The sequence below is a fragment of the Bombus affinis genome, chromosome 9 (genome assembly GCF_024516045.1).
Source record: "Bombus affinis isolate iyBomAffi1 chromosome 9, iyBomAffi1.2, whole genome shotgun sequence".
NCBI classification, from domain to species: Eukaryota; Metazoa; Arthropoda; class Insecta; order Hymenoptera; family Apidae; genus Bombus; species Bombus affinis.
In genome coordinates this window covers 12970230-12983607 of record NC_066352.1, presented here as the reverse complement: position 1 = coordinate 12983607, position 13378 = coordinate 12970230, and the positions used below count along the sequence as shown (strand labels likewise).

At 40.0% G+C, this 13378-nt stretch overlaps 1 protein-coding gene across 7 annotated transcripts in view; it reads left to right on the top strand.

The window, feature by feature from the left end:
• The window catches only part of LOC126920653 (protein sprint), a 156374-nt gene that overhangs the window by 76655 nt on the left and 66341 nt on the right, over positions 1 to 13378 (top strand). The gene's annotated exons all lie outside the window — the stretch shown is intronic.

Below are 13378 nucleotides of genomic sequence, written 5' to 3'. Positions count from 1 at the left end.
CGTAAGACTATTACGAACATAAAATGTTAGATTATATACCGATAATATCGACGATATTTTTATACTTATTTTCGTTCGTGCTCGATGAATTGTGTTCGTTCGTTTGACATAGAAATTAATATGGTCGAGTTGACTAAGCTTCTGGTATATTAATATGAAATTTCACTTCAAAATCCCTCTTCTACTAATGGACATTCATGACTTATCTCAGCCCTTTCCTAACTGCCCCTAGTGCTCGTAGAAACCAACAGAGCGTCGATTGACAATTACGAGTCATAATTAATACGAACTTCTGACTTCGGTAACTGGAGCTGGTAGATTTCATTTCCGCCGATTACTCTCCAGAATAATTCAGAAGGATAAGGGAGGAAGGTAGCTCGGTGGTGCAGAGTCTTCGTCGGTGAATTTTCTTGAGAAAATTTTCTCAAGGAAATTCGATAGAGACGTACGAATCTTCCGCTGCATATTTGAATCTTCAATCGAACAAGAAGTTATTAAATTTCTTGTGTAGAAGAGAAACCTGGAATACGTTATTAAGTTGGCACATATATACAAAATATCGTTTTTTTAAAATCAAGCTTTAGTCGTACATATAGTTTTTTAAGAGAATTTAATTTCAATTTAAAAGACTAATTAATTCCGTTATTTCAGATTTATTCAATTTTTTGTAGTCATATCGCGAACCAAATATTGTTTGTTTTGTTAATTGGTGATCTACGAGATGATAAAATAATAACACGATTCTGTGATTGAAACGATACTCGTAGCGACACAGAAATAAGTGATAAATCTGTCAAGGATCTGTCTGCCATTTCAATACAATGAGAGATCTTGAATCTCAAGAGGCACAAACTACACGTTTCATGTATCTCCATAGTACCAGATCCAGAAGAGTTAAATCTTAGCATTCGATTGAATTCCCTTTTGATCTTGTTCAGTTTGCATCGAATGTCTCATTTGAATATCGTCTGTCATTGGGAGAAACGTCGATCGAAGTTGCATCTGTATTTCCCAACTCTTCTCCAAACATCCAAACATCGTGTTTCTATTTCTCGTTGATTTATTCCCTTCTAAATACGCGCACTATGTTTCCAAGAAAATATTAATGATCTGAAAAATATTAAAAATCAATTAAACTCCCATTTAAATACGTCTTCTTCTTTTCAAAGATTTTTTGATCCACTCTCAGCTTCTTTCAATCTAAAGTTCCACCTAGATAACCATATTTATTTGAAGTTACTACAATAGAAAACAGGTTGTAATAATGGTCGATTTTTGAAAATTCTTCAATGAGAAACTAAACATTTTCTGCTTCCAAAATTATTCACAACCCGAGAAGATTAATTTACGTGTTTTAGGCCATCACTTTTGTCTCGCGTCAGTGAAAATCTTTAGCTCTCATCTTTCTCAGCTCTGCACAGCAAACTTCTCTAAATTCAAAACCTGAAACTTCGTCGTCACGCAAACTTATTACGAAGGGAAGGAAAAAGAAAGAAAGAGAGAGAGAAAGAGGGACATAAATCTTTTATATTTCAATAAACATCTACGCGCGCCATCGCAATCTGTTTTCTTCGTCTCTTTTACAACTTTCACGTAAGAGGGCGGATCATAGCCTACCAAGGCGATAACAGATCGAGCTTGAAGCTCGTTCTGGCTGTCACAGATGTTGTCTGACGATATCGACGATATATACGTAGACGTGTATCCCTCCGTTTATAGAGGAGCATCGAAGTTGGAGTTGATCGGACGAGGATTTAAATTGAATGGCGCGGGACGTCGGGTCTTGGCGCGATCGCAAGTTCACGGTTATAGAGGTCGATCGAAATTTAACTCAACGGTGATAAATCGAGCCGCACACGCCGAAAATGGAGAGAAGTTTCGGCATGGAAAGTCGAACGGGCTACACCCGAAGTGTCGCTGAAATTGCCGCGGTGCACATTCTTCACGCTTCTTTTTGGAAGTCTGCTTTTACGACGTCTATATCGATTGTACAGCCAGTTCCTGATTTCTCTGTGAAATGAAATGGCACGTTCTTCGTGAATTTGAATATACTTTTCAGTTTCCCTATCTTGAAATTTTTCTGAAATTTTCCAAGCTTCTTAGTTTTTGTTATTCTACGATTACATTTAATTAGCAGAATTTCCAATATTATTCTACGAACAGCAGATACGTTCAGTTTCCAAAGCGTCGTCGTATTGATTAAAATGTATCTTTCGTCTCGTTCCAATTGCTGCCACTAATTTTTAATAAAAAATTAATTGTAATCAAATCGAAATTCCTATGTACTAGACACGTGCATGTGCTTCCTTTCCTAAAATATCATGACAAAAGAGCCGAGGTATATCCTCCATAACAAAACATCAGAGAAATTCTTCGAATTGCAACGTTTCGACCGCTCGCCGTTAATTCCGCTATCACTAACGACGAAACTAATTCGAATCAACCGAAACTGTCACCTCCCGCGCCTTCGTCCCCTGCAGGTACAGTTAAAATGGTTGGCGAAAAATACGATCGACCGCGAAACACGGAACACTGTTCACAGCGCGAGAGATAGCTGTAAATCTGGCGTGCAAAGGCCACTAATGAAAGAGGGTAGGAATTTATCGTCGATATAAATTGTCCCCGGATGTTGGACATCCGGCGGCGTTTGCCATCGATCGCGTTCCTCGCGAATCAGAGGAAAAGAGACTAACGAAAAAAAGAAAAGAAGAGAATGGAAAGGGAAGGAACGATTCCGTTTGCCCTTTATTGGTTCTCAGTGGTAGAGATTAAGTCTCGAAACGAGAAGTTCGTTTTAATTAGCCGATCGAAAACGCTTGGTCGAAAGATCGACGCGAGTGCACGCGAACTGCAATAACGAGGCCTCGTTAGAGGGCCTCGATGAGATCAACCGTTCTATTTGCCACTGACAAACGACCGTTCTCGCCGATGTTCTTGCCTGTTCGCGGTTTCGTGAACGCAATTACCAGGCTGTTGCTTCGGGATGCTGTGCACCCGTTGTTTTCAAATCGCGGTACTCTGTGTGTGTACGTGTGTACAGCTCGTTTTGGATCCTCGCGTGGGTGATTACCACTGATTTCCAGCAGGTTCCTCTTTGAAAGAAGTCTATTTCGGGGTTTTGGTGGTTTTGTTCTCTACTTGTTTTTATTCCGTTTGATTTCCTAGTTAACCAAGTTGTAATTTCACCGTGTACGAAAATTTCCGTTTAACACGTTCGTTGCGTGAGAGTTTCTACGATTCGGTAGAGAAAGTTTAGCAATATCGAGATCCAATAAATTCAACGTCCTCCCACGTGGTACACCTTCTACCCATTCTTCTACCGATCGTTCGCCAAAAATGGTCGCCACCGATCGCCGAACCAGTGCACGGAACACGCACAAAGAACCCGGACGTTCCGTTCTCGAAATCGGTTGACAAGAAGCTCCGTGAGAGCTTCTGTCGCAGGATGAAGAATATGTTAATGGCCGCGTGTCGTCGAGCGAAGCCACGTCGTAAAAGGAAGACGGGCCCCTTCTTGTCGACCAGTCGCAGAAGAGTATCGTTCAGACCGTTCTTTTTTTGCTGTTGCTCGTCCTTTGGTAGTGGGCCCAAACAAGACTTCCTTCGATCTCCTCTTCTCTTGATTTAACTAAAACGTGTTCTCGTTGAGGGGCGAGCAAAAAGAATGGCCCTTTGTGTGGATAAAATCCGGACTCTAGCGTCTATAGATTATTAATAGAAAATTAAAAATTAATTCTTTTATCCTTAGTTATTACTTATATCGAATTTCCTGTTAGCTTTATTACAGTAGAATCTCTTTTATCTCAGCTGGTCGAGACATTTTTCTCACAATTTTTATTATTACATTTCTTAATTAATTGCTCCGCTATCCTACTATTTTTTATCGCTTTAAACCTATAGTCCATCTAGTTACACGAGACACCCCGTAGATATATGTGAATTTCGCAGTGACAATCAGTTTGCAGAACAAAGAAACGAGTAATCCTTTAAAATTAATTTCTTTCTAATTTTCTTAATGGTCCTTTAATGCTGCTTCTAGTATTCTTCTTGTTGCAAGAGTTTAACGGGCTGAGATGGTGGCTAACTGGATCTTTCTCGTGCAAAGATAACGCGTATATGTGTGCGTAGTCTGACGTGTTTAATGGAGAAGATAAGATGATACCAGGGATTACGAGAGAATTAAAGGAGACTGTGGCTGCGTAGATATATAGAGGCGAGGGAAAAAAGAATGGGTTTGCAGTTTTTAGATAGTTCTATTCGTGAGACTGTTACGTAGACAGGAGATTGAATTGGAATTGCTGGAGAGAGATAAAGGGACCGTGGAATGCGATGAATGAGCGTAATGGAATAGTGGGTGTACTGTGACACTTAGGTATCTAGCGGTTCACATCCAGTGGACGCAAGATGAAGCATGAGGAATGGTTACCATGATGTGGTATATTAACTGTAATTCAGTGGTTTAATGTTGGTCTATTACTATTATAGTACCACTTTACTATTATCGTAGTACTATTGCTACGATAGTACTACTTTATTATTATCATGCTAGTACTATCCTGCTATTGTACAATTGCCTTGCTCTTATAACACTGTAGCATTGTTACATTATCTTCTTGTAATCTTAATTTACTAATACTCTATATTCTATGCACAATAGTGATCTCGAATATAGTTAGCGCTAAAGATAAAGATCGCTGCATATCTATATGTATATTTTATTTCCGTTTACCTATCGAGGTTCCATTTACAGAGTTTGCATAAAACACGAAGTTAAACATAAACAAGATACGTAGAACATAACAGAACGACATGTCGAGGTTGAGGTTGACTGATTGAGAAACGAGTGGATGAATTTGTAATAGAAAAGTATATTGAAATAATTAAAGGTATAAGTATAATGTGTAAGTTTATGCTGATTCAGATCTTTACTCTCTTAGTGTTACTATACAATGGAATGATAGGGAGCACGTTCATATTTTTATAGCAAAAGGACATCACCAAACAAGTTAACTTTATAACTTGGATTAGAGGCTACAGGGAACATAAATAGAAATCTTCTTATTAGTTCCTTTGTTGTTAGACCTTGCAAGCCAAAACATAATGTATATTCAAGCGTACAATAATATGCATCGCTCCTTATTTAGAATATTTCTGCATAATAACAATCACCAAGTCGCACATATATATAAATAAAGATGTAGAGTTTTTATCGAAGTAGTTACTTTAACAAGACAAAACAACAATCATACATCAACTACGTGCATACAACTATCTGTCCTTATGGTGTGTATTATTATCTACCTCTGTAAATCTATATGTTAACACCGTGATTTATTAGTATAACGAATGATCGACGATTTAAATAGTTTCATAATCTCTACGAAGTGTAGATCAATATTATCTTGTGATATTAGACGACTCGTATTAAAACGGAAAAAAAGGAAGGAACAAAATCTATCCCCGACGCGACGTTTAAAAAAATTCATTTACTTCGCCATTACGTTTCGCATACAGCCGCAGACGAGCAGTGACAAAGGAAAGCTTTCACGTGCAGTCGTTCGATGCGTGCTCGACTTGTTTTCCATTCGATTGTCTCGCGGCTCGGTGTCGCGCGACAGCGAGCGTACGCACGCGGGTACAACCCGATGCAATTTGTCCCTTTGCCGACTGGGGTCTCGTCTGGCCGTGGCTTTAAAGGCGAAACTTTTAATTAAAAAGTAACCATCGGACAGTGGGGGAAGAAGAACGAGCGGCCTCGAGCAATTTGCTGCGATATAAAAGTTCTCTTCCTGCTCCCACCGTTATAGAATCGCCGGAAACGGCGAGGGTGCACCGCCAGAAACCAGAAAATCGCTGCAACCACCAAATTGACGGCGTTGCAAAAGAAACTGTGCGCGATTTCGTCCAAGTGAAATCTCTCGGATTTCTTTTTTTCACTCAACGAACATCGTCGTTCGATAATGGAGCACATTACGCTTCTACTCGTAGATGTTGTTAGAGCATTCGTTAGTTTCATACCGAGCGAGACGATTAATACAAAGCATCAAGAAAATGATCAGGATTGTAATATTTTTACAGAGTAAGATTACAAAATATGTATAATACTTGAGAAAACTTATTCTAAACGTATTATGTAGTACGTATTATGTAGTACGTATTATGTATTTGTACATCACTGCGTTCATACTTTATGGTATAATGGTTAATTAGATCCAACTGTGTTAAATCTCGTACTTTCAAACGATTACAAAAATTTGATACTAACGACGCTACGTATGATTATTGAAAATAAAAGAATACTTTATCGGAGAAAACGGTGTGTACTTTTCGTTGCCACTGTATGCGTTATACAAATCATTTTGTCGCATTTGATCGCATCGTTAAAATTGAAAAAAAAAATGCCGGAATGTACGATGTAGAAGTTATAATTTGCGTATCGTTGTTTATTACAATCACGCGTACTTCACAACAAGTCACAGTAATTATCTACAGATACAAGAAGTCGCAGTATTTAACGAGAGCAAGAAATCCCAAGAAAAGAAGATAAAAGATTACCGAAAGAACGAATATCATGAAGGGGCCGTAAAACAGAGCCCCCAATGAAACGGTCGTAAAACGTACGACCATTTGCCAATGAGGAAGACGAACTGTCAGCAGTTAAACAAAATAATGCTTAATTAATTCATTAAACGACGTCCTCGGGTGGCTAGCAAGATGCTAAGTCCCGGTTTCATGATCTCGTTCGACCTACGGGGGATTCGTGGTGCGTGTTTCTAACGCAGACGAGTTCCCGGGCAAAGGTACGTCCCGCGGGAGGCGAAGTCAGAAGCGGGGAAGAGCCAGCTATTAAGCCCACGGGATAAGACTTGGCACTTCACTTCGTACGCTTACTAATTAAATTATTCCAGAAACGCAGCGTGCCGCTACCTGCCCCTAGAAGCACCATCCACGCTCCGAGGGTGTTTGCGAGTGTGTACGACCGTTCGAAATGCTTATTCTGATACGGTTGGACAAGCGTTCTATGGATACCAGAAGTTGTGTCGTTACCCAGGATTTTTGTCCGTGAGATAGAATTTTATACTCTGGTTTGGCAAGTTTCAGAAAGTTTGAGGATGTTGTAGACAATTTGGGACTACGGAAAGCAATACGTAGTCTTTTGAGCTTGGTTATACACATTTGGAAGCTAATTTATTAGCATTTCTGAAGATTTTCTGATTTTGATATTAGTTGGGTTTGATCGAGTTTGATCAGGTTTGATCGGGTTTGATGGATTGGCTTTTGCGCGAATAGTCAGAGTTACATGCCCGGAAGTCAAACTGACGAATCCCATTTCCTGAAGATTCCTTGATTTCGATTATCAAGAATCTGGCTCCCTCGCTCTCAAACCTCAACAAGCTGAAACAAACTCCTGCAACTTCAAAACTACCAATCGATTAACGCTAATAAATAACCCTCGACTATTCGTGAAATACGTCTACAGCACCGAAACCGCTTCATAATTCCAGAAATGAACCCCACGAAGAAGCGAAGTAACTAACGTGTTCCATCTTCGGTACACGAAGGAACATCAGCATTCCGATTCAAAAAGCAATCAAAAGAGACGCGAAAGGCTGGGACCAGCGCGTACGTGACGTGATTTCCGGGAAACGGCATTCTACTCTCTCTGTTTCACTGTGCTACGAAAGTCTGCGGTCGCTCGAGAGCACGGAATTTGACAGAGACGAAGCTTCAGATATGACGGATAAGAGGGTGGAGCGATGGAAAATGGCCTGGCTGGCAGACAACAAATTGTTCGACGGATACGGGCGCGCTGATATAAGCGGAGGAAACTAGACGAAGTCGTCCACCGCGGCCAATTGTCGCCGGGTTGAACGATGAAGCTCGGCATTTATCATGGAGTAGCTGGCCGTGGCTCGGGTGATTGGCTTCCGATTGCGTGCCATGCTCGTCGATCATTCTTCGGATCCTGTTGCTCCTTGAAAATTATGTCGTTTTAATATTCTGATGAAAATTGCATCGTTTGTCTGGTAGAGAATTTCTCGCTCGATACCAACTGCGATTGGGCCATGGTTAATTTTCCGCGAGAAGGACAGATTGGAAGCAAGAAAATGAAAATTAGTTTCGCTCGATGTTATTGGAATGGTTGAAATATTTTTATTAATATGTTCTTCCGTGCTATATTTTAATATGTTTCTTATCGACGAATGTGATGTTGATAATAGCGAGGTCTGTCGTTTTACACGGGTAATTTTCTGGGGGAAGGAAAAATTGGCGAAAAACGACTACGCCGACCGATGTTCCACGTGCAGAGACTGTCTCGGTAGCGAGATAAAATCAGGAAACGTTTCGAAACGGTTGAAACAAAAGCACAGAGTGTGTTAAACCATCCGGAGAAAATTATTGAATTGCAGACACGCGGTTGTAAATGACCGTTTCGTACTGCAACGGAACGTTTCCTCCGGTGCATAAGAAGGCACGCTAATTACCATCACCGTTACCACGATTACAAGGTGCAAATTGTTTCGTGTTGATTTCTTTTCGAGTGCAGCCGCCATGGTCTCTCGTTTATTTGCAGGCGGAAGGTTCGACGCCTCGTTTTTCTTATTTTTCGTCTTCCTTCCAGGCCACTTATGAATCACACTTTTGGTTCAATAAACCGAGAGCCAGAAAATAGAACTCGTTCCTGAGAGTTTCCGCAGCTGAACTATTTTATTCGAGGATAATGTAAATTCTCCGTGTTACGTATGCAAAAATATTCATCCCGTGCGTTTTATCCGCCGCATAACGCATATTTCGTTTTATTTAATCCACCATGGAATACAGAGAAATAGGAATTGTTTGTTCGTCTGTGCCGTAAAAATGTTTTGTATTCGAGGCCAACTGGGATTGAAAAATACCTATACAAATTGCACTACAATTCTTTTTTAATTTCTACCTCAAAAAATTTACAAGAACAATTCTAATAATTGACTACCTTAAAAAGGTACCGATAGTTTGCAGAAATCGTTAGATACAATTTTATTCGTCAGATTTTCAAAAAACGAATAGTGGCTTAATCAAACAGAAAGTTCCACGTAATTTTCTAAAAAACTAGAAAAGCACGCAATAAAAGCGAAATAAAGGATACGATCGTGCAAAGAGCTATTATCGAGTAGCGAATGGAACGACAAACAGCAAGCACTTTATGCTCGACAATTAACATTAACCTGCGGCAATCCTCGAAGCCGTCGTTCATTCATCCAACCCCAAGAATTAATCCCAATTCACGCTTCCACACCTTCCGCCTATGTGCTATTCAAACCTTTCTCCATGTCCTGGAACCCCTTCTCACCCCCTTTAGAGGGACATAATTCATTACTGGAACGTCTCGTTTCAATTGTACCCAGAGTGTCTGGCCTCGCCAGTTTCCCAAATTGTTTAGAAAACTACGACCTCGACAAAGTATTTTGCATATTCGACCGCCTGGCAAGCGGGAGGTGAAACAGGATGCAAAGATGATTACTCGGCTCGCGATTATAATTCTCAACCCGCGGAAACCTTTTGCACCGTCCCTGAGGGGACAATCGCGCCTCTCAGAGCGGAAAAACCGGGCTACGTTGTGACCGAAGGAACTCACCATGGGGAAACGAGCAGTTTTGTTTATGGCCTCTCAAAAGTTGCGTAGATATTTTCGGGTGTTTTTTATTTAATTGAATATTTTTTAATCAAGTACAAAGACTATATCGTGGAAATTTATGTTCATAGTAATTTAGTATTCGTTACAAGTTTCGCGAATTTTTATTCTTATTATTAACCGCAGGTACTTTTCGCTACAAGTATTTTTGTCGAATCTGCGAAGAAATCTCGTGATGGAAGTAGAAATCGATTGAACTCGTTGGAGCAGTAGACACTACATTGAAAACTCTGATAGCGAACAATTTCTTCGTCTGAAAATATATTTCTTACGTTTATTCCAAATTTTATCGAACGTTTCGTTTTATACTATCGAATTTGCATCAATGATATTTTAAAATATATAAAATTCAATCCTCAACAGGCTAAACCTGAATATCTACCAGAAAATCGAACTTCTTTCGCCAAACTTCCCTAGCTTAACTTCGTTCAACAACGTGAAATATTTCAGGATCTTCAAAAGAAGAAATATACGATCTTTGGCCGGAGTTACTCGGCATAATTCATGAAATATAGGTACGATGAAGCAGCCGACAACTTCCGAAGAAACTTTCGGAAGTTCCAGCGAGAAATTCTGGTCTGTGCACCTGAGCCCGTGACCGTTTCCATGATTTTCCAAGTACAAGGTTCCACCACTGAACGAAGGGTGAGAAACGTGTATTTTCTCTCTCCGATCGTTTTCCATCGGGATTTTTACGAGTGTTGCTTGTTTGATCGTTACACGATTCTCGAGGAATCAAGCTGAATCTTGTATTTGACAACCACTTTTACGATCCGGTTTTTCTTACCGCGTAAGGGTTGAACGAGGGTAGATCGAACGATACCTGAACCGCGTTTCTGTCGAAAGAAAATCGCTTTTTTATAGCGCCCTATACGAGATCGAAGATGTGTATCGTATAGAAATAAATGGGCTTTGAACGAAATTAGTTTCCGATACTTGGAATTTTTAAAAATTTTCGCAAGATATATAGAAGCGTTTTTTTTATTAATAGATCACAGTTTACGCGTCTAAATATTTTAAGTATCGAACATACAGATTTTTTATATTTGTATCAGCGGTTAAATTTAGATTAAATTAGAAATTGAAATTCATGATTTTGTAGATATATTAAAGCAGTATACGAAATATCCACTTGTAAAGGTTCCTATGCAACATCACCGAAAGTCGTCTCGTTCAATTTTATCAAATTTTAATTCTTCTCCGATTAGAAATTATTACAATATAATATGTATGAATAGTAATAAAAAATTACAACGATATAATCACAAGACGTTTAACGTCGTTAAATTTTATCACAAGGTTCCAACGAAACACCACCGGTATCATCATCATCGCTGCGCATCATCGCAGACGAAACAGCTGAACTAAACGCCTTAATTCAAAGTTTCTTTGCGCTCATCAAATTTCCCCGCCCTCTTCCTCCATCAAGAATCATTAACCCTGGCCGTCCACTAGAAGCACACACAGGGCTTAATGCTTCGCCCTAAAACAAACACAGGGACGCTATACGCCATCGTAGTCCGAGGATCATCCTTCAGCTCACGATACGCGAACAATAAACTTTTTCTCCGTGGAAACGATCGAAGTTTCTTCTCGCCAGTCGTGAGCTCGTATTTCTTCTCTTAACCAAGTCTCTTTCTCTTCTCTTCTTTCTTCTTTTACTCTTACACGTATACGCATACGTCGTAAGTCGCGATCGCTTTTTCCATAAGAAGAGACGAAAAGTGGCGGTGGTTCTTTCACGGCGGTAAACCAACCCGCCACAAATCTCTTCCGCCACTATCACCCCCGGTTTTTTCCAACGTTGCGTGGCCCTTTTACAGCCATTCGCTTAATCCACTGCACCCCCTTTCCAGAGGATCGCTTCCCGGTGATCTGTGTAAGTCCGTCCTTGAAGAATCCACGTGGAATCAATGTTTCGACCGTACCTCTTGCGTCCCTCTTTCAGCTTTACTAGGATTGTCGACTTCTTTAGAGATTGGAGGAAGGGTGTCTTTGAAAGGTATATCGTATCGTATCGGGTTGTGATTAGGTGTATTGGTTTGGGAAGATTCGTTACATTGTAGAAGGATTGCGGGGATCTACACCGTTGGTCAAATATACGAGATCGCTTTATCAGTCGTAGAGTGGAATCTTGATTATTCGAGTAACAACTTAAGATTGTTACACTTCCTTAAACTGCGAAAGATCAGCTTGTACATCGAAAACGACTGCCGAGGAGAAGTATCAAGGCATTGTCTGTATTATGACCAGTTTACGTTTACAAATAATCATCGTACGAAGTAACAGTATAGTGGCGAACAAAAGGTAGTTTAGAAGATAGCCGATATGGAAGCACATCGTAATGTTAGAAAACAGGATTACGTCTAACAGTACAAATTCATATTTTTCTGATAAAAAGATGGAGTCTAGATAGAAAATTGTTTTATCTACTAAATATTGTAACGACCAACTGTACTTGCACACTACGTATATTCCATGCAATTTTTCACCTTTACATTTCATAAAAGTCTGTTCGTTGGAGAAGACAGAATATTAAATGTTTGAAAAACGATATTTATATAATGCTGGAATTTCAATTTAAACGATCGACTGAAGTAAATTGAAAACGGGCAGTAAATTAATCGAATGAACGAAGCGAAAATATATTTAATCGAGTATCCAATCTCTCGTGTACCTCCTGATCGATGCATCTTCAAATCATTTCCACTTTCACTCGGTGGCTCTTTTTCAATTGCGCTTTACACGTTCAAGAGCAGAAACGAGCGAAGCACAGCTAGAAACGCAGTCGTCCACGTCAGTTTCACGAGTATTATATAGCGGAGCGTCCGATTTCCTCTGCATACGATATGCGAGGCAACGATTGCCTCGAACCACGGTCCAATGTCGATTCCCATGTTGGAACAGCTTCCTTCCACGGAAGTTCTTCGTGTCGTAAATCATGGAAAACTGTACGTGCCATTAAAGAGGAAATGGTGGCTGTGCCACGAGATAATCAGTCGGTGTCGACCGACTGCTACCTAATAAATAACGTATCGCAGCGATTTTTTAACGCTCCCGGCATGACAAATTACCATCGAGAAACATTTCCGTCTGATCTTCGCGAATGACATTTTTCTGAAAATTTTACCGAAAGTTTTATGTCCTTCCGCGATCTTCGACTTACCCAGCGATTTTCGTGCAGTAATGAAATCAAACAAATTTTTATGAATTTTTTTATACTAATTACTCGCTATACATAGGTCTAGACCTTTTTGGAATGTAAACATAATCTTAAAGTACAAATCTAGTTCCGAGTCCTAGCTCCATGTAACCAGCAACTTCTCTAAAAAAAAAACTCATAAAAATTACTTGTATATATCGTTGTTACCTTTCCTTAAAAACTTCAAACTGTCGCGACCATCAGAAATATCTCGGACAATCCCCGGTGTCTTTAGCAGTCGTCAAAATTGCTAGGAAAGGTGAAAATACGCTATAATCCAACAGCATCGTCATTACGCGACAAGACGCGGCAGAACAGAAGCCACTAGACAATGGTTGTCCTTTCTCTGGTCATTATCTATCATTACCAGATCCGTTCTGACGAAACCGCAACTGCATGTACCGCGACGTTAACCACGTGCATTCAGGTGTGATTGAAAAAGGAAGGATCCGTGGCACGAAGCTTACGCTTTACAGTGGTGGTCGTCAAACGCCACGGCCACG